We start from the raw sequence: 23,923 nt of genomic DNA on the forward strand, positions 1-23,923 counted from the left end.
GTGATTTTCATGCTGATTTAAAAAAGTGGTCATTCTGCATCAGACCCTTTTTCTAAAAGTCATATCTTTTGACTTTAAATTTTTTTATTGTATGAAATGTAAATAATTATTTTGTAAATTTAATAATTTTGGAAGTGGTCTTCTTCTTCATATTTTCTTATTTTTATTTATTTATTTATTTATTTTGTAGTGAGGTTTTCATTGTTTTGCATATTTAAAGAAGAAGGTCGATATTTTGCATTTTCAATATTCTACATATTTATACATCGTTAATTAAATTTTCAATCCAAATGAAATAATTGTCTCTAAAAAACAAATATATAAAAATATATAAAAAAGTCAAAAATAAAAAATAAAAAATGTTAAAAAAAAATTATCTCATAAACCATAAAAGAATTTGGAAAAAAATAAGTAAGTAAAAATAGAGAAATTAAGAAAAAATATTAGCAAAAACTAGGAAAAAAAAAAATTAAAAGCAAACTAGTTTCAAAAAAAAAAAAAATAGAAAATTAACAAACAAAAAAAATAGTAAAATTAATATTAAAAAAAAAAAAAAAAAATCAAATTATAAAAAAAAAAAAAAACCCAAAAAAAATATGGAAATGGCGTAAAATATATGTCTTTTCAAATGAAAAACAAAATAAAAAAATAAAAAAACATTTACAATCTATAAAAAAATGCCTATTTTTTATTAAAAAAAATTCAAATTATAAAAAAAAAAACAAAAAAAAAAATTCAATTAAAAAAAAGAGCGTATTTTTTATTTAAAAAAAAAAATAATAATTATTATTTTTTTTAAACCTAAATTTTTTATTAAAAAAGAAAATTAATTTTTTTTTTTTTTTTTAAACAATCCTTTTTTTTGTTAAAAAAAATTATATATTTTTTTAAACAATTTTTATTTTTATTTTAAAATAAAAATAATTAAAAATATTTATTTTATTTTTAAATAAATTTAATTTTTTAATTTAAATTTAAAAAATTATTAAAAAAAATAAATTGTTTTTTAGCGATTTTTTTTTTATTATTATAAAAAAAAAAATAAACAAAATTGTGCCCTCCGCTCCCTGGCCACCCGTGGTGGCACAGTCGTCGACGGATGGCCTGCACACAGCTGCACCACCACGGGCAGCCAGGGGGCGGGATTCCGGGAATCACCCTCCCGCCCCCCGACTGCCCATGGTGGCGTGGCCGTGGATGAAGGGCCTGCACGTAGGCTCCTCTGCCCACAGCCGCGCCACCACGGGCGGCTTGGCGGGGGGAGGATGATTCCCAGAATCGCCCTCCCGCCCCCCGACCGCCCGTGGTGGCGTGGCTGTGGACGGAGGGGCCTGCGTTCAAGCCCTCCACCAAGGGTCGTGTCACCACGGGTGGCTGGGGAGCGGAGGGCCACAAAATATTATTATTATTATTATTATTATTATTATTATTATTATTTAATTAAAAAAATCAATTAAAAAACAAATTTTAAAATTTATTTTTTTTAATAATTTTTTAAATTTTAAATTTAAAAAATAAATTTATTTAAAAAAAGAATTAAAATATTTTTTATTATTTGTATTTTTAAATTAAAAATAAATAAATAAATTGTTTAAAAAAATATTATAACTTTCTTTTAATAAAAAAAAATATTGTTTAAAAAAAATTAAAATTTAATTTTTTTTTTGTTTTTAAATAAAAATTGTAGGTTTAATAAAAAGTAATTACCTTTTTTTTTAATAAAAAATACGCATTTTTTTGGTTTTATTTTATAATTTGAATTTATTTTTGTTTTTTTTTAATATTAATTTTACGAGTTTTTAAATTTTTCTCATTAATTTTCTATTTTTTTTAACTACTTTGTTTTTAATTTTATTATTATTATTATTATTTTTTTTTTTTATTTTTTTTTCTGGTTTAATTTTTTTTTAATTTCTCTGTTTTTACATACTTAATTTTATATATAATTTTAAATTTTGTTTTCTTTTCCAAATTCTTTTATGATTTGTGAGATAATTTTTTTTTATATTTTTTATTTTTTATTTTTCTCTTTTATATATATTTTTATAATTTGTTTTTTTAAGTAATCAACATTCTAATCTTAATTTTAGTATTTTTGTAATTTTTTTTTGTTAATTTTCTATTTTTTTTAAATCTAGTTTGTTTTTAATTTTTTTTTGTTTTTTTTTAATTTGTTTTTTAATTTTTCTATTTTTACCTACTTAATTTTTAGTTTATTTTAAATGTTTTTTTTCTTTTCCATATTTTTGTTTTTTTTTTTCTTTTGCCAATTTTTTTTATGGTTTACAAGATTTTTATTTTTTTTACATTTTTATGATATATATATATATATATATATATATATATATATATTTCATTTTTTTTTTTAGTTTTATATTTTTATTTTATGTTTTGTTTTTAGTATATATTTTAATTTATGTTTTGTTATTTTTTTTAAACTTTTTTTTGTTTTGTGTTTATTCATTGTTTTAATTTTTTATTTTATTTTATGTTTTCATTATTTTTTTTAAATTTAATGTTTTTCGGGGTCATGATAAAATATTTTACGCCATTATTTCGAAATGTTGAAATTTTACTTTTGAAAAAGAAAGCGTTCTCCCAGAATTAACACTTTTCGTTGTGAGGGTGTTTTTTGGATAATTTTTGTGCAAAAAATTGGTTTTCACCACCATTTTTAAAACATGTTGAAAATTTACCCAAGAAAAAAAAAGGTGTTATTCCAGCATCAACACTTTTCGTTTTTAGCACTGTTTTTGATGTTTTTTTGGGGTTTTTTGGCCAGAGTTCCCGTTTTAAGTTTATAGTTCCCGTTTCAAAGTTTACATTGCTGAAAATACAATGGAGCTACAAAAATATGAGTTCTCTCCACAAGAAGACTAATAAAAATCTACGCCTTGAGGAAAATTTGACTTGGTAGTTATACAAAATGATTAGGAATCATTCCCCATGAAAGGAGGAAGCTTTCCCCACCAAAATCCCTTGATTAGTGGATATGGTTTCCAATACTAGGAATGTGTATTAAATGGCATGCAACACATTCCTAGATTTTCTCAATCATTGGAGTTCCATAATTTTTGCCATAATTCCATAATATCTTGTTGATTTATTATTTAATATTGATCCTCCTGTAGTAGGGATAAAGTCTCTAAATTATCTCATCCTCCAAATCTTCATAATCTGCCCAATATTCTCATAATATTCCACAAAAATAAATAATATTAGGCACAAATATGCAATTATTCATAAACCTTCATAATGAATATATTAAAATTAAAAATACATTATCTAATGCAAACAGAGAGGCTTAAGGTCCTAAAGGATGGCCATAGGCTTTAATTTATGCTTAATTTAGAGTAATTTATGTCTAATTTAGAGGCTCATCAATGTTTTTACAAGTTTAGGCATACATGATGCGAGCGATTTCTATATAATACTTCTAGGTCCATCACATATTGTTTGAATGACCTATTTTATTTTCTTTATAAAAAGTATGATTATAAATTTAATAATATATTAAAGAAAATCATAACCACTTTATCACATATATTTATCATTGTTATATATATCATACAATTGATTTTTTATAGGTTAAGTTTATGTCTTGTTTGGATGGTGATTTTTGTAATGTCCCTTTCCAAGAAGATAGATTTTTCACTTCCATTTGGATAGAAAGAAACATTTAAAAAATGAAAAAGTAAAAATGTGAAATGAATAATTAATTTAAAAATAAAGGAGATAAAGAGAAAACCCATAATTTCTGATGACCCATGGTAATTTGGTACGCATGGTATTTGGAGGTGGAAAATTATAAAATGGTGGGTGGGAGTTCATCTGGTACATGAATCATTGTTGATTGATATTTCGTTAATACTTCTAGGAGCCCTTGTGGCTTAAGGTGAGAGGGAGAAATCATAATTGTATTTCGTAGTTTTAGTGTTGAAATGCACACCCTAGTTGGTGCTGCTTGGCTTTGGTCTTCAAAAGCACAATCTATCCAATTATTCTGTCACCTGTTGTTAGTTGTGCTTTAGTGGACCAAAAAAAATAGTGTAGGTTTTCTTTATTTTTTTAAAACAAATTTGCTTTATGGTATATATTTATATGATAGTGAGTCGAAGTAGAAAACACTCAAAGAGTCTATGTTTTCCACCTTTTCTCGTTTGTTATTAATAGAATTCAACTAACTAATATTTATTAATTTGACATCGATTAAATTATTATTTTTAATGCAAAAATGGATTTTGACTCTTAAATACCCCTCTAGCAATTAGATTTTCAATGTTCACATCTAATTTCTGTAATTCCATCAATCCAAAATAATCCATGCCAAAATTTAGGGAAAAAATGCTTGTTTCCCTTCCTATTATTTTGAGTGTCCTTAAAAATACTAGCTTATAGCATGTTTAAACTTTGAAATTTAAAGTATATATAGAAAAATATATAATATAAAATGCCATTGGTAGCAAAATGAAAGATGACATGACTAATGTATCATCAATTGAGATAGTTTGTATTTTTTGCATAGTTAATGACTAAATTTGTTTTGCTAGTTTATAGTCACAAACACCAATAACCTCCACATGAACATATACCAACTTTGAAGTGGTGAAAGTATTTATTAGCTCTCATGATGATAACTCATACAACTATCTTAGAGATGAACTTTGTGGTAGTATGACAATCACTACACACACGAAGATTTTTAATGATTCTGAGAGGAGTCCCAATAGGTGTGTTGATCAGCCCAAAAGCCATGGCAATCTTCTCACTATGGCAGCGAAGTGATTCTTCATTACACTCCTCATATTTATCATGAAAAACAAAGTTTGTATTAGGTACATACCCAACTGCCTTATTTTTTCCATTTAATTTCACCATATTTTCATATATCTCTTTTGTTTGTGGATGTGATTCATCTATTGCAGCCAAAGAATGCAACTAATTTTTCACCTCAATCTAGCTTTGTCCTACTTGTTTTTTTCAATTGTCTAGATTCCATCATGTTACTCAACTTTTCTACACAATATCATTGATTAAGTTATGCATATATATTGGAAATCAATACACTTTCTTGCATACTTTCCCAGTACCAAGTTCTTGTAGACTCTAGAGGCACCAATCAATGTTCAATATATGAAAACATTGTTTTCAAATGACATGAATTTAATAGACTTCATGGCCTCATCAAAGTGCCTTGCATGAACAAGAAGGTTAACAATATAGGCATAATGTTCAGTGCTTTGGAAGACAACATAGTCCCGAATCATTGAATCAAAGTGATGGTCTTCCTAAAGTATAAATATAACTTTAATATCTAATAATATATTTTTTAGTTTTCATACTAGATATCAATATTGTTAGTCACAACAAAAATAATAAATGATTCAATAACACCATCTTATTAGACCTTATTAGTGCCACTACCAGATCTAACCTACACAAAATCCCCACAAGCCCACACAAAGACAACATTCATAATTATATATTTGAGCTTTGAAGCTAAATTATATGTATAGCAAGCGTAAAAGTTTGATGGCATGATGTTAATTTATTTACCTTATTGCAAGAAACAAACACTTTGTATTCAATATTCCAAGGGGAAATCTAAATAAGCCTATAATTATGTGTTACCATTGTGAAGGATCAAATCACCTTGCCTCTTTACCAGCCAAAATATGAACCTATCCACTTATGGAAAAGGTGTTGCAACCAAAATGGTACCTCTCTATATTGGAAACATATGGAATTCATAAACAAAAAAAATGATTAAAACCACCAAATTTTTTGATTTTCCTTCGAGTGTTTCTCAAATTTCTTAGCTTAATAGCCAAATTGAAAATATGATGATAGAAAAATGCAAAGAATCTTTTCTACCTATTTTCACTAGGGAGGCGACCATTAAATATACAATACTAGAAATTAATTCTCTTGAAATTTAAGGACAATAAGAATAATATTATAATGCAAAGAGGATCAATCATGGTCCATAATACATTAACTTATGTGGCGAGAAAATATTTCTCAAAAAATTATGGGAGAGAGCACATTCCTCCCAACCAATGAGTTGCATAGTAGCAACTCCCCCCAAGCTCAAACTTATTGCCTCCTCTATTTAATGATGAAGCTCTTGTACCAAAGGAAGATAACATCTGAAAGGTGCCAATAGATCTTTCCCAGGAGTGACCTACTTTGAAGGTCTGCCAGGTTTTTTTACTTTACCTAGGATTTTTCTTTTCATTAGGAAAAGGTATTTCCTTTTTCCTCTTAAGAACACTTTTATTTCCCATTTTTCTTTTCTTAACATTTTACCTATTGTAGAATTTATTTCCATCCGAGTTTAACTTTCAACCCAACGCAATGTTTCTCTCCAATTATGTTGTTTCCCCCATGGTAATATTTCTTCTAGGAATTTTGGAAGAATTTAGGAAGGTCCACCATGTGGACTTAATATCTTATTAATTCCTATGATAATGAGAGTTCTATATTACTCAAGAGCTCTTTTCCACAACAATTCCAAAAATAAAATAATTTGTTTATCATAAAATTTATTTAAATAAACTTTTCAACTTAATCCATGTGAGAAATCAACCTCTAACTCAACACCCATAAAGTAGGCAAAGATAAAAGTAGTTTGATTTGTTCTAAAGGAATCTCTAAAATAAAAAATGACTTTTTTGGTTGGTTAGTTATGTACGTGCAAATTTTAGAACAACATTCCCAAACTCAAGGAATGGGGATTTTTTCATAGAGCCTGGAATATTGCTTAGGAGATGCATTTTGGACAGATCCTTCGCATTTTCTTAGGGACGATGTGATACCACTCCCTCAATTTCTTTTACAAACATGATTATTTTATATTTATTTGTAAATATTATTTGACTGATTGGCCAATGGCTTCATTGACTAATTTATTTAAGTAAATTTTATGATAAACAAATGATTTTATTTTTGGAAATGTTGTGGGAAAAGGTTGAGTAATATGGAATTCTTGTTACCATAGGAATTAATAAGTGGTTAAGTCCACATAGTGGACCTTCCCAAATTCTTCCAAAATTCATAGAAGGAATCTTACCATTGGGGGGTCAACATAATTGGAGAGAAATACTATGTTAGGTTGAAAGATATGTTTAGATGGAATTAAATGCTAAGTTAGATAAAATTTTAAGAAAAGAACAATGGGAGAGAAACATGTGCTTAAAAGGAAAAAGGAAAAATTTTTCCTACTGAAAAGAAAAATACTAGGAAAAGTAAAAAAACCTGGTAGACTATAAAAGCAGGTCGTTGCAAGGAAAAATCTAGTGGGAGGAGAAGAATAAAAACTATTAAGTGGGAAGAAATTGGATCTTATCTTCTTTTGGGACAAGAGGTTAATCATTAAATATAGGAGGCAATAAGTTTGAGCTTGGGTGGATGTGATATTGTGAAACTCGTTGGTTGGGAGGAATGTTCCCATAATTTTTCTAGAAATCTTTTCCCACCATATAAGTTACTGTAATATGGAGCAATATTGAACCTATTTGGATTATAATATTGTTCTTATTGTTCTTAATATCAAGAGAATTAATTGGTAGTATTGTATATTTAATGGTTGTCTCCATGGTGAAAATAAGTAGAAAAGATTCTCTATGTTTTTGTGTCATCATATTTTTAATTTGGCTATTCAGCCAAGAGATTTGAGAAACACTGCAAGGAAAATTGACTATTTTGGTGGTTTTAATCATTTGTTGTTGTTGTTGTTTTTTTTTTTTTTTGATGAATACCATATGTTTTCAATATATAAAGGTAGAATTGTGGTAGCAACACCTTTTCCATAAGTGGATAGGCCCATATTTTGGTTAGCAAAGCGGAAAGGTGATCAAATCCTTCATAATGATAACACATAATTATAGGTTTATTTAGATTTCCCATTGGAATATTGAATATGAAGTGTTTGTTTCTTGGAAAAAGGGAAATAAATTAAAATAATTCCATCAACCATGTGTCCTAGTTATACATATAATTTAGTTTTAAAGATCAAATATATAAATGTGTATGTTGCCTTTATGTGGGCTTGTGGGGATTTTGTGTAGGCTATTTCTTATTGTGGCACTAATGAAGTCTAGGGTTTGGTGTATGTGGTCTTACTAGGATTTGAGACTCCTCTATTTTGGTTAAATGTTAGGGTTTTTAAGGATATATGCATCCTCCAAGATCCCAATGTCCTCTTGTTCTTTCCTACTTTTACTTTTCCTTCTTACTCCAAAAACCAAGTATGCCAGACCCTCCAAGAGTGCTCTAAGAAAACCCTAAGTATCCAAGAGTATGAGAGAGAGAGAAAGAATAATGAGAGAGATCCAAAACTAAACGGACAAAATCTTACAAAATGATCCTCCTAAGCCTTTTTATGAATGAGGCCTTTATTTTCTTCATTTTCCATTATTTTCCCTCAATTTCCTCCTCACATGAAACCATTGACCTTTCACCCTACTTTTCTCCTACTTTCCATTATTTTCATAAATAAATGTGCCAAAAATGCCATTTTTCCTTTCCAAAGCCTTAGCCATTTCCTTTGTCAATTTCCTTAGTCATAAACAATCAAATGAACACCCACACTAGGATGTCTTGGCCCACATTAAGCTTGGAATATGTGTCCCATCAACTGTGATTATTATTTTGCCTTTATTTACTTTTATTACATGGAATTTTCACCAGGGATATTACAAACTGAAGACTTGTTTAATGCTTCACTTTCTTCTTGGAAAAATGATTGGTTGCTTAATTCAGGAGCAACTTGACAGATGGCCTTTAGAAGAGATTTTTTTGAAGAATTCACTAACAGTGTTGATGGAGAAATATGGTATGAACATAAGTCCAAACTGAAGCCGTCAAGGCTTGGCACCATCAAGCTCAAATTGCCTTGTCTTTTAGACTTTCTTCTACATGATGTTCTATATCTCCAAGTGTTTAGGAGAAGCTTGATGTCCTTGTTCCATGTCTGCTATAAAGGACACCCCATCCATATGTTTGATGGTGAGGTTAAGGTCAAAAAAGTATCAAATCAGTCAGTTTTCATTACAGGGATTGAAGAAGAAAGACTTCTGAAGATGAAAAGTACCTCTACTTATGCACAAAACTTCTCATACAGTTCTCATGATGACGAAGGTACATTTCCATCAAGTACTTAATGGCATGCTATATTTGGACACTTGAATTATGACAACCTTCATATATTGAAGAAATGTGGTGTTACCGATTTTGCTACAACTCCTGGGAAACTTAAACAATGTGATGATTGTATTCTAAGAAAGCACAACAAATAATTTTTTCATGATTCTCTTTCTAGAGCACATAACAAAATTTAACTCACTAATTCATATTTATGTGGCACAATTCCTGTTCCTTATCCAAATGGTAATAAAGATATGATGACATTTATTCATGACTATACCAAACTGTGTTGGGTTTATTTATTGAAGAAGAAATCTGATGCCTTTCAAACATTCAAGAAATTTCATGCATGCATTAAAAATGATGAACAATCTCATATTGGGTCGATTTTCACTGATAATGGAAAATAATACACTTCAAATGAATTTGAAAACTATATTCATGAGCAGAGGATCAAACTTCAAACAATTGTGCCTTGTAATCCCCTACAGAATGGAGTATATGAGAGAATGAATAGGAAAAACTTAAATATGGTACGTTCCATGATGTTTCTCAAGTATGTAAAATTGATGGTTATGGTTGATGCAGTTCTATGTTCTCTATATGTAAAGAATAGGTGTCCATCTTAATATATTACAAACAGGACTCCTTATGAAATGTGGTATGGCCACATTCATTTGGTAAAGCATCTTAGCCTCTTTGTTTCCACATGTTATGCCTTGATACCAAACGAGCAAAGAAACAAACTTGGTGTAAGGAGTCGTAAGTGTATTTTCTTGGGGTATGCAATTAACTCCAAAAAATATCATCTCTATGATGAAGTTAATAAGAAGTTTGTTGTATCTAGAGGTGTGATATTTCTTCAATCATTCAAGGCTAACAATGTTGTTGAGTGACAACTTGAATGCTTGGATAGATTCAGGCATGAAAAGTAATTTCAAGAATTTGATAATCAAATTCCACATCTCGAAGCGGGGATTCCTATACTGGATAAATTTGTGGAGTCTTCTTTTGAAGACTTCTCTCCCCCACATGAATCTCCAGCCACTGATGACAATTTCAGTGATGTGATTGACATAATTGGGAGACTCAATCTTGATTCAGCCCCAACTCAGACAACTGAGCAACCTGGTTCACCTCATAAAGTTCCTCCAAAATGGATGACAAAGATAGCTGAAAGTGTTCGTCGTGATGAGGTTGGATAGATAAGAAAAAGAAATTGAACAAGGAAAAATGGAGATGATGTAGACAATTCTGATTCACTAGTTGATATTGATGTCTCTTATGATTATGGACTGAATTTTTCTATAGATTTTGAACGAACTTCCTTCAAAGAAACCTCTTCTCATGATTAATGGAAAGAAGCGATGTAGAAATAGTATGATTCCTTGATAAAGAATGGTACTTGGAAGTTGGTTGATCCTCTATTGGGAACCAAAACAATTGACTACAAGTGGGTCTACAAGAACAAGTATAAATTTGATGGCTCACTTGAAAAACTCAAAGCCAGGCTTGTGGAAAAGGGTTTTGCAAAGAAGGACGGGGTCAACTATGAGGATAATTTTTCACCCATAGCAAAATGGGCTACCATCCTAACACTATTTTCCTTGGTAGCTCATAATGGTTGGAAAGTACATCAAATGGTTGTAAAAACTGCTTTCTTGAATGGAGATCTGAAAGAGAATGTTTTTATGTCCCTGCCAAAAGGATGTGTTGTGAAGGGCCATGAACACAAGGTATGCAAGCTTGTGAAATAATTCTATGGCCTATATCAAGCCTTGTGAGCCTGGTATGAAAAGTTAATCGAGCATCTTCTGAAACTCAACTTCAAACATTATTATCTTGATGATGCAACTTTTTTTCAATAAAGTTGGAAAAATAGTTGTATATATTGTGTTTTATGTAGACGAAAATTTGATGACATGGAACAATGAGAGCAACATTCCATCTATAAAGAATGAATTGAGGAAAGGTTTTGAAATGAATGAATTGGGATATGTTCACTACTATTTTGGTATTGAAGTAACTCAACATCTGAAGTTTATATTCCTCTCTCAGAAGAAGCACATTGGATATCTATTGAACAAGTTTGGAATGAACTACTGCAATCTTTTAACTACTCCATTGGAATAGAACTTGAAGCTCACATCCATTGGAGGAAAAGGATTTGAAGATGCAACAAAGTATCGAAAACTTGTAGGAAGTCTCAAATAATGTGCATTATGTATAGTTAGATGACCCATGGTTAAATACATTTATAAACTTTTAAATTTTTATGATAGAAATATCTAAATCTCTATCATACTTCTACACTGGAATTAAAATGAAAAAACTAAACTGATTATATATTTTATCATGCAAATTAATATTGAAATACGAAATTCATATTTTTGTAAACTATATTTCTATCTAGAAATCAACTTTATTTACATTAAAAAATTATATTTTGTATTCTTAAATTTAAAATCCTCAAATTCCACAAAAATACTTTTCTGATGTATAAGAATATGGAATCACAGATACAAATTTTGGAATTTTGGAGCATTGGTTAGTGAGAAGTTGCACAACTGAGTTGATAACTTTGAATGAGTTTTACTTTGTTTTGTCCTTGTCATCGTCCTTTGATATTGTATGTTACTCTAGTTGAGCAACTCTAAAGCTTAAATTGTTGATTAGTTTATCATTTGATTTAACTTCTACGTTTCATTCTTCATTTTGTCTACTACTCGTCCTTTCCATATGCCATGACCATCACATGTTGCATCACACTATATGCTTTCACCCACTATATCTTGTTTTCCATTTACTCGAACTGTCTTGGAGGAGGGGAGGATCAAGCCCTTTAGTTCCTCACATGTATCCCTTTCACAATTTGCAGCACTGATGGTGCACTGGATGGTTTATATCCCTCCTTGAATCTCGCACAAACGAGTTCACGTCATACGCAGAAAACAATATATTAATATATATTCACATTCTTAAACAACAGTTAATATTAATACTATTGTGTATTAAAGGGTTGAAAATAGCAATATTTCCTATATATAAATATGTGAAATATATATGTAATATAAATAATATTATAAAGAACGAGCATAGATCCATGTTAATTCAAAATCTATGAAGTGTTGAGAGGAATCAAATCTCTCTAGAAGAAAATATTTTTTCAAATTATATAATAGAAAAGAAATTTAAACCTCCAAAAATTTGATCCCTCTAAACTTTTGGTAGATTTGAAATTAAAATAGATATATATTGATTATAGAATCAAAATTAAAAGCTCCAAGGGTTAGATCAATTGGTCAAGTCCCCGTTATTAAGTACCTCAACGATCGGTTGGTCACAGGGTCAATTCTCCTCGACACGCTTAGGGTTAGGCCCTGCTAGTCTGAACAACATGCTTTAAAAGATTCCCTTTGTGGTTGATCTGCACAGATTTTCTGTGGGTGTAGCAGCCACTTAGTGTCCATGAACCACCCGTAAAAAAAAATTAAAAAAATTAAAAATAAAACATATATTAAAATTCACTTTACTTTCATAATTAAAAAAAAACGATATCACGTTCACATGGCTACCCATTCCCACTCCTTTGGAAAGTGAGTGAGAAAATACATAGATGCGTTTACGAGTTTAGGCTTATGTGATGTGAGCAATTTCTATATAATACTTCTAGGTCCATCACAATTTGTTTGAATCACCTATTTTATTTTCTTTATAAAAAGTATGATTATAAATTTAGCAAAATATTAAAGAAAGTCATAACCACTTTATCCCATATATTTAACATTATTATACATATCATATAATTGGTTTTTTATAGGTTAAGTTTATGTCCTTTTTGGAGGTGATTTCTGTAATGTCCTTTTCCAAGAAGATAAATTTTACATTTCGATTTGGATAGAAAGAAACATAAAAAAATGAAATGAATAATTAATTTATAAATAAAGGAGATAAAGCGAAAACCCATAATCTTTCATGCCCCATGGTAATTTGGTGCCCATGGTATTTGGAGGAGAAAAATTATAAAATGATGTATGGGAGTTCATTTGGTACATGAACCATTATTGATTGATATTTCATTAATACTTCTAGGAGCTCTTGTGGCTTAAGGTGAGAGGGAAAAATCATAATTGTATTTCCTAGTTTCAGTGTTGAAATGCACACGCTAGTTGATGGTGGTTGGCTTTGGTGCTTAAAAGAAAACCCTATCCAATTATTGTGTCACATGTTGTTAGTTGTGCTTTAGTGGGCCAAAAGAATAGTGTACGTTTTCTTTATTTTCTAAATTTTTCTTTACTGTATGGTATATATTTATATGATAGTGAGTTGAAGTAGAAAAAGATTAAACAGTCTATGTTTTACACCTTTTCCGGTTTGTTATTAATAGAACTCAATAACTAATATTTGTTAATTTTAGATTGTTTAAATTATTATTTTAATGAAAAAATGGATTTTGACTCTTAAATACCCCTCTAGAAAGTAGATTTGCAATTTTCACATCCGATTTTTGCAATTCCATCAATCCAAAATCATTCATGCTAAAATTTAGGCCAAAAATGCTTGTTTCCCATCCCATTATTTTGCGTGGCCTTAAAAGTACCAGTTTATAACATGTTTAGACTTTGAAATTTGAAGTATATATAAAAAAATTATAATATAAAATTCCATTTGTAGAAAAATGAAAGATGACATGATTGATGTATCATCAATTGAGATAGTTTGTAATTTTTGCATAGTTAATGAATAGATTTGTTTTGCTAGCTTATATCACAATCACCAATAACCTCCAGATCAACATATACCAAATTTGAATTGGTGAGTATTTATTACCTCTCATGATGATAACTCGTACAACTATCTTAAAGATGAACTTTGTGGTAATATGACAATCACCACACACATGAAGATTTTTAATGATTCTGAGAGGTGTCCCAATAGTTGTCTTGATCAACCCAAAAGCCATGGCAATCTTCTCACTATGGCAATGAAGCGATTCTTCATTAAACTCCTCATATATATAATGAAAAAAAAAGTTTGTATTTGGTACATACCCAATTGCCTTCTTTTTTCCATTTAATTTCACCATATTTTCATATATCTCTTTTGTTTGTGGATGTGATTCATCTATTGCACCCAGAGAATGCAACTAGCCTTTCACCTCAATCTAGCTTTGTACTACTTTTTTTTCAATTCTCTAGATTACATCATGTTACTCAACTTTTCTACACAATCCCATTGATTAAGTTATGCAGATATATTGGAAATAAATACACATGTTGCATCATCTTTTGGTTCCAACCTAAGAATACACTTTGTTGCATACTTTCCTAGTACCAATTTTCGTAGATTTTAGAGGCACGAATCAATGTTCATCGTATCAAAACATTGTTTTCAAATGACACGAATTTAATAGATTTCATTGCCTCATCAAAGTGCCTTGCATGAACAAGAAGGTTAACTATATAGGCATAATGTTTTGCTCTTTGGAAGAAAAAATAGTCTTGAATCATTGAATCAAACAAGTGATGGTCTTCCTAAAGTATAAACGTAACTTTAATATCTAATAATATAGTTTTTAGTTTTCATAGTAGATATCAATATTGTTGGTCATAACAAAAATAATAAATGATTCAATAAAACTTTCTTATTGGACCTTATTAGTGCAAACCACCAGAACTAGCCTGCACAAAATCTCCAAGCCCACACAAAGACAACATACATATTTATATATTTGAGATTTCAAACTAAAGTATATATATAGCTAGCGTAAAAGTTTGATGGCATGATCTTAATTTATTTACTTTATTCCAAGAAACGAAAACTTCATATTCAATATTCCAAGGGGAAATCTAAATAAACCTATAATTATGTGTTATTTTTGTGAAGGATCGAATCACCTTGCCCCTTACCAACCAAAATATGAACCTATCCACTTATGAAAAAGGTGTTGCTACCACAATGTTACCTATATATATTGGAAACATACGGAATTGATAAAAAAAAAAACGATTAAAACCACCAGAATAGTCCATTTTCCTTGGAGTGCTTCTCAAATATCTTGGCTTTATAGCCAAATAAAATATATGGTGACAGAAAGATACAAAGAATATTTTCTACTTATTTTCACTAGGGAGGCAACCATTAAATATAAAATACTAGAAATTAATTCTCTTGATATTTAAGAACAATATTATAATGCAAAGAGGATCAATCATGGTCCATAATATAGTAACTTATATGGAGATAAAATATTTGTTGAAAACTTATGGGAGAGAGCACATTCCTCCCAACTAACGAGTTGCACAATAGGACCTCCCTCCAAGCTCAAACTTCGTGTGTCCTCTATTTATTGATTAAGCTCTTGTCCCAAAAGAAGATAAAATCCAATAGGTCCCAATAGATTTTTCCTTACAGGGACCTACTTTTAAGGTCTACCAGGTTTTTTTAATTTACCTACGCTTTTTCTTTCCATTAGGAAAAATTCTTTCCTTTTTCATCTTAAGCACACTTTTCTCTCCCATTGTTATTTTCTTAACATGGTACCTAACTTAGAATTTATTTCCATTTAAGTTTATCTTTCAACCCAACACAACGTTTCTCTCCAATTATGTTGTTTCCCCCATGGTAATATTTCTTCTACAAATTTTGAAAGAATTTGGGAAGGTCCACCATGTGGACTTAACCACTTATTAAATCCTATGATAACAAGAATTATATATTACTCAAGAGTTCTTTCCCACAACATTTCCAAAAATAAAAGCATTTGTTTATCATAAATTTATTTAAATAAAATTTTCAACTTAAGCCATGGGCACATGGCCAATGAGTCAAACAATATTTACAATTAAATATAAAATAATCATGTTTGTAAAAGCAATTGAGGGAGGGATATCACATCGATCCTACAAAAATGTTAAGATTTTGATAAATTCTTTTGGATTAATCACATCATGAGTTGTTGGCTGACGTTTCGAACCATCTAATGTGGTTCCACCTCATGACAAAGGTGAAAAAACTAGTCAGTGAGATTGTTTAAATAACAAGGATGCATCTAGTTCCAGAGTTAGACGTTAGGAAATAGCTGTTAGGAATTAGCCGTTAAAAATTAGTCGAATAAATTTATTATTATTTTGTTATGTTTTATTTTATTTTATTAATTTTTTTAATTAAAAAAATATTTAATTCAAATTATTTATATTAATTTAATAATAATATAATAATAATTTGATATTGTTAAATATATAATTAAAAATAAGTTTAATATATTTATCAAATGTTTATTATTAAAAAAATAAATAATATTCAACAATTATATTAAAATATTGGATAACATTTTAATAGTGAGATTGAGAAGATATATATTGCAATATAAAAGTAGAAGTAATTAATTAATTAATTAGCTATTATTATATATATAGTAATAAAAAAGAAATTTACGAAGAGAGGGAGGGGATCCAACTTCTACTTAGTTCCAACCATCGTCCCTTTTAATATTAATAGCGCAGTTTTCAATTTCAATGGCTTCTCGAAGCTTCCTATGATGGAAGTGATCAACCGTGGTGATGACCTGAGAATCCTCGTTACAAACATGGTGGTTGGATTTCACTGCATGTTCAGCTAAAATTGAAACAAGAGCGGTTGTGCATAATATCTTTTGCATGTTCTTAGATTATCTGGTTAATGGAGTAATGAGTTTCCCCAATGTAGGGAATCCCATCTTTAGGGTTTATAGGGTATTTGGCAGATCTAAGAGGATTTCTAATGGTATTAAGGGAAGGGGTTTCAAGGCAATAGAGAATTTGTTCTATTTGAGAATATGATCCCCATTGTTCGACTTCCCTTTATACAGGGGACCAACTTCCCTTTATATTTTTCTTTGTCATAATATTGTCAATTTGGCTATTAATCCAAGAAATTTGAGAAGCGCTGCAAGCATAATGGACAATTGTGGTGGTTTTAAGCATTTTTTTTGTTTATGAATTTCATATGTTACCAAGATAAACAATACCTTTTGAGTAAGTGGATAGATTCATATTTTGGTTGAAAAAGGAGGGAGGTGATTTGATCCTTCCAAACTATAACACTTAATGATGGTTTTATTCAGATTTCCCTCTGAAATATGGAATATGAATGTTTGTTTTTCAAAGAATAAAGTAAATAAATAAAAAGCATGTGATCAAACTTTTAGGCTAGATATTGTTTAAGGTGGTTTTTTGACTCTATATATGGATTCATCACCTTCAAAAACCCCTACCACACAATAAACGCCTATGGCACTCCAATTGTGCATGGTTTACCATCAAACTTGTGATTTCAATAAATTCCTATCAGATTATAGAGAAATTAGAACAAAAAAACTCATGAGAAAAACTTTCAAAAAATCGCACTATAAAAAACTCCAAAAACATCAAAAACATATAGTGATGGACAAAAGCAACTCAAAAAAATATAGTGATGGACAAAAGAAAAGCAATCAATAAAGATGTTATTGGGAAAATTTGAGTGACAATAACCATAACACGAAGGGTCAAGGGAAAATTTGTGTGACCATAACCATAACATGAATGAATTTGGAAGGGTTTATTGGAATCCATCGTGTCAGCATGAGAAGGCTACATTCCTTGTGGTATGAATAAGTAGACCTTTGATTGCCCTACTATTGGATTACACAGAGTTATTTTTTCAATTCTGCGTTGCATTATGAGAGCTAGGGTACTATCACGACAAATTTTTTGGCGCGGCGCACAAGAACCCAATTTTCAAACATCCATCCACATCATAACATTGAAAAGTCCAATTTGGTCTTTTGTCTATAAGAGTACAATCCACCTATGGTGTTTGTTGGGTTGGTTTCATTATTGTTGTTGTCACTAGATGATGGAATTCAACCCCTTTGATATGTTTGGAGGTGATAGGCATCCATTTCCACAAAGAAGAACACAGAACCATGTCAGCTCGTTTCCTCAGAAAAGCCAAATTCCACTACCAATGCATGACAACATCTCGTGGGGCTGGCTATTCAAGGTTCCCTGCCATGGATCATGGAGGTGTTGAAAACTTGACCACCAGATCCTGTGTCTACTGCTCAGACTTGATGCGATTCACGTATTTATTTTGACTCCCTTTAATAATTAATCGGCCATGAAACCTTAATTATTAAATGAAATCATTTACCATAATGTTTAACCAAATAATATATGCTCTTCTTTCTTTTTGTGTAGGGTGTGAAGTCATTTGTGTTGTATATCGTCTAGTGTTTAAGCTAGAAGAGACACTCGATGCCATAATCGTAGGAAAATATACGACTATGGAGGGGGGCGGCCAATAGATAGATCATGAACATACCCCTGAAATGGATTCTCATTCTCACTCTAACTGAAATAGTGGTACTCCTGAATTATAAAAAACACAAGCCCAGATGGACGAGGTTATGAAAAAGGATAAGAATTGCACAATCCATACTACAAATTGTGAAAGTGATACATACGAAGAAATCAAGGGCTTGGATCTCTCCTCCTCCGAAATAGTTCCAGTTCCAGCAAATGAACTGCAACATATAGGTGGTGAAATCATGCTCTCCTCAGAAACAGTTCCATTTCCAATGAATGAAGCACAACATATAGGTGGTGAAAGCATGCTCTCCTCCTTAGAAACAATTCTAGTTCCAGTTCCAGCAAATGAACCAGTAGAGCATATAGGTGGTGAAATCATACAGTGTGATGCAGCATGTGAGAACCATAACAATGACATAGGGAAGGGTCGTGCAATGGTAGAAAAAATGGAGAATGATACAATCCAGAAGGTGTTGGAAAATCTCTACAGGAAAGTTGAATCAAATGATAAATTAATCAACAATTTAAGATTTAGAGTTGCTCAACTTGAATGACTGATATCCAAGGATGATGACAATGACACAAAAAAGTAAAATTCATTCATAATTAGTATCACGGTTTGAGCTTGGGGAGTTGCTATTGTTCAACTAGTGGGTTGGGATGAATGTGCTCTTTCCCATAATTTTTCTAACTTGAACTAATGTATCCATACTTCATTAGGCATTAATTAAGTAGTAATCATTTGCATTAAGAACACAATAAACCATCACACATAAGCAACACAACATCACACATGAACACTAAGATTTTTAGGTGCAAACCCAATGTGGGAAAAAACAACCGTTATTATTGTCCTTTTCTTTGTCTTTTATTATAAAGAAAATAGATTACAATATTGTACTGGCACTAACTCATACTTTCACATAGGCACCCACCTATAGAAGGAAACAACCTTCTCTTGTTCTCCCGCACCCACTAGAAGGGAGTTCCAACCGCCTAATCTTGTTTATCCATACCCACTAGAAGGGGGATCCTACCCCCTAATCTGATTTACCAGCTACCACTCGAAGGAAGGTTTGACTTCCTCACTAAAGGATCCAACTCTCAACACTTCTGTGGAACACATTTCATAAACTTTCCCACTAGATCCACCTGATACGAAACATTACAACTTGTAAGCCACTTTTCATCAAATTTTTAGACTGGACCCACAACCATCATTTAAGTCCAATACCAAATATGAAAACTAAAACTGATCACTGCAACAAATCATTCAATCAGTGATCTATCTAAATAAACCAATGACTAAACCACCTAAGACCCAAATCAAAGAACTTATTATCAAGAAACCAAAGAAGTTAAATCATTGTAACCATAATACCAATATTGAACCCAAACGTTGCATCAACTCATTACCCCAACTGAAAACCTTGATCAATAAAATCTCAGAATATATATGCTACTTTACTTTAGGATATCCACCTGTGTACGTGACTCCATTGAAGCATACCGACATACAAATCTCAAAACATTAACCCTGGAACTGAATCACTGGCATTCTGAAACAAAAACTGAGTTACACCCTAAACCACTAAATCATTATGAAATAACCATAGAACCATGACAAATCTTCAATTGCATACAACTAGTAGCATCATAATTCTTCAACCAATCAATTCAACTTTAATCATTTGTATTAAACCTAGATCACAATGCAAGACTTCATCAATCTACATCAGAAACACAAGAAGACTGATTATACTAATGAGATATTTTATTCAAGAAAAGCCTCACTTACATATGCACCTTCCACAAGACACTTTGGCACATATACATGGTTTTCAAGAATCAAACTTGTGTATATATATGAATCGATACGTGGCTTACAAACATTAAACCCCTATATGTATGTGAATTTCAAGTTATCAAACTCGGGTACAAATATGAAACTATTGAATTATAGCTTTGTTGCACATCAAACCTTCACAACAAACTCATATCTCATAATACTTAATAAAACATGTGTGAGACATAAATATTATAGATCAAATCCATCCATTATCAATATAGTAATTTCAAATATATTGGATCCGATCCATCATCAAATTCATGGGTGCGTACATAGTTTCAGATCAACATTATAAAACCAAGGATTAATAAACCCATTAGATTAATATTAAAATCCCAAGGGATTATAAATCCAAGGGAATAACATTGGGCCCTAGGATTAATATTGAACCCCAGCAATATAAACTCCAATATTAATATTATAAACCTTAGGAATAATATTATAAACCCAAGAGATTACTACTATAAATCCAAGGAATTAATAAACCTAAGGGATTAATATTATAAACTCAATGGATTATATACTGAGGGGGGAAATTTTAAACGCAGGGGATTAATATGATACACTTAAGGGATTGATAAACCTAAAATATTAATATTATAAACCCTAATACTACAAATTATAAACCCAATATTAAACTTTAATATAATAAATCAAATATTAAAAGGCCCTAATATTATAAACCTATTAAATCCAAGTTTTGTAAATTATGTAGTAATGCGACATTGAATAAGTGACAATGTAATGTAAGATTGTGACAATGATTGTTAGTCTTATCTTCATATCGAGACAATATTGGTCACAATGTGATGTTGGAAAAAAAAATTGTACCATTCCAATCTTACAATAACAAACCCTTGATATTATAAAACCAAGGGACTAAGAAACACAAGGTATTGATACTATAAACCCAAGAAAATAATATTAAACCCAAGGGACTAACATTATAAACTAAAAGAATATAGACCCGATGTGGATGATTTTTATATTGACAATATTTGTCATAATGTGACGTTGGACCATTGGCGACCATGGTTCACCATGGGTGACCATTTTTGTGATAATGTGATGTTGGATCATGAGACAATATTTGTCACAATGTGACCCTAGCTATTAACAATCATTTACTATGATTGACCATAGTTGACCATGGTTTATTTTCATATTGAGAAAATATTTTTCATAATGAAATGTTGGACCATGGTTGGTAATGATAAACGATGGTTTACCATGGTTGATGAACCATGGTTGGTAATGATAAATCATGGTTTACCATGGTTGATAAACCATGGTTGACCATAGTTTATTTTCGTATTGAGACAATATTTGTCACGATGTGATGTTGGACAATGGTTGACCATGATTGTTCATGATTGATTTTCGTATTTACCATGACTAACCATGATTTATTTTCATTTTGAGACAATGTTTTTCATAATGCGATATTTGACTATGGTTGACCATGATTAAAGATTGACCCAAGAGAATAATATTAAAATTGAGGGACCATTATTATAAACTAAAGGCATATAGACCCTATGATAAATATTATAAAACCTAAAGTAAACATTAAACCTCAAGATTCATATCATGAAACTTATGATTAATATTATAAACCTAATTGATTAATAAACCCAAGGGCTTAATATTAAAAACCCAAGGGATTATAAACACAATCCCAGATAGAAGAGGTTACGAAAAAGGAAAATAATTGTGTGATCTGTACTACAAATTGTGAAAGGGATACCTGTGAAGAACTCAAGGTCTTGGATCTCTCCACCTCAGAAACTGTGAATGAACCGCAACATTTAGGTGGTGAAAGCATGCTCTCCTCCTTAGAAGAAGTTCTAGTTCCAGAACTAACCACAACATATAGGTGGTGAAAGCATGCTCTCCTCCTCAGAAATAGTTCCAATTCCATCGAATGAACCATAGGATATAGGTGGTGAAAGCATGCTCTCCTCAAAAACAATTACAGTTTGAGTGAATGAATAGTAGAATATAGGTGGTGAAAGCATGCTCTCCTCATCAAAAACAGTTCCAAATCCAGGGAATGGACTAGTACAACATATAGGTGTTGAAAGCATACAATGTGATGCAACATGTAATGTCCATGGTGATGACATAGGGAAGGGACGTGCAGTAGTAGATAAAATGGAGAATGATACAATCCAGAAGATGTTGGAAGATCTCTACAGGAAAGTTGAATCAAATGATAAATTAATCAACCGTTTAAGCTTTATATTTGCTCGACTTGAGCAACGGATATCCAAGGACGATGACAATGACACAGAAAAGTAAAACTCATTCATAATTATTATCATGGTTGTACAACTTCTCACAAAATTTGTATTTAAACTCCTTTTCTCTAACCTGAGGATATTAAATTCAAGAATACACAATAATTTTTTTTATATACTTAAAAACTGACTACTAAATAGAAATATAGTTTATATAAATATGAATTTTTTATTTTAATATTAATTTGGGTGGTAAAATATATCACCACTTGAAAACAAAATAATTTTTAGTTTTCTATTTTATTTTTAGGATTGAAAAAGGTATGTATTCTAAATTTGTGAAAGCAATGCATAAAAAATAAGATAAGATGGAAGAAACTTCTAACTTATGTAAAATGTTAAATTTTAAGAAAAAAAATTTAGGAGAGAAAAGTGTGTTTAAGAGGAAAAATAAATACCTTTCCTAATTAAAAGAAAAGGCCTCGGTTAAGTAGAAAGGCCTAGTATACCTTAAAAGCACATAGCTGCTATCTAGGAAGACAACAATAATCTACAAAGTAGGAACAATTTGGATGTTATCTTTTGTTGGGACAAGAGCTTAGGCAAGAAGTTTGAGCTTGGTGGAGCTCGTTTTGGGAATTTTTAGTGTCTATGGATAAACGCTTAAACCCCTAGAGTAGTAGCTAAGTCTAGAACAATAGTGCAAAGCATTCTCTACCTTTTCTATAACCAATAGATAAAATAAGATAGTAAAGAAGCCTACCTGTAGCTTTCGCTTACTCCTTATCTCCCTTTACCAATTTCGTCGCTCCTTTCCATACTTCATCCACTTGAAAAGTACCTACACACAGACACATTAAACATAGAATGGAATGAAGTTCATAATACACATATGAAAGCATCAATGGACAATACAAACATATGGAAAAAGCTTTGAACACTTTATTAGTAAAAGGAAGAGTTATAACCCAATTTTCTTGATTCAGTATCACTCCTATAGTTCAATCCCATCCTCTCTTCATAAAAAGCAAGACATTTTGACATCGTTACAATACTTGAAAGCAACTCAAGTCTCATACTAACAACATCTCCCTATAATTCAATGATTTACAACCCCTGATCACTTAGATGAGTGGTATTTTTATAGGTGAATGAAGGAATTTATGCCATAAATGGTGATAATGAATGCCCTCCCAAACATAAAATTTAGTTCCATGCAAGAAGGGATAAAGGGATTGATATTCCTTAACTCCCTACCTCATCCAAATATGAGATCAAAGGAGTAGATAAACTTGCGAAGCTTCTAGATGCACCCAATGGATAAGAATATTCCTAAACCCTAATGAAATTTCTCT

This window comes from Pinus tabuliformis, chromosome 2_1 (genome assembly GCF_031772625.1).
Source record: "Pinus tabuliformis cultivar Carrire ecotype Pingquan chromosome 2_1, CPIR1, whole genome shotgun sequence".
NCBI lineage: Eukaryota > Viridiplantae > Streptophyta > Pinopsida > Pinales > Pinaceae > Pinus > Pinus tabuliformis.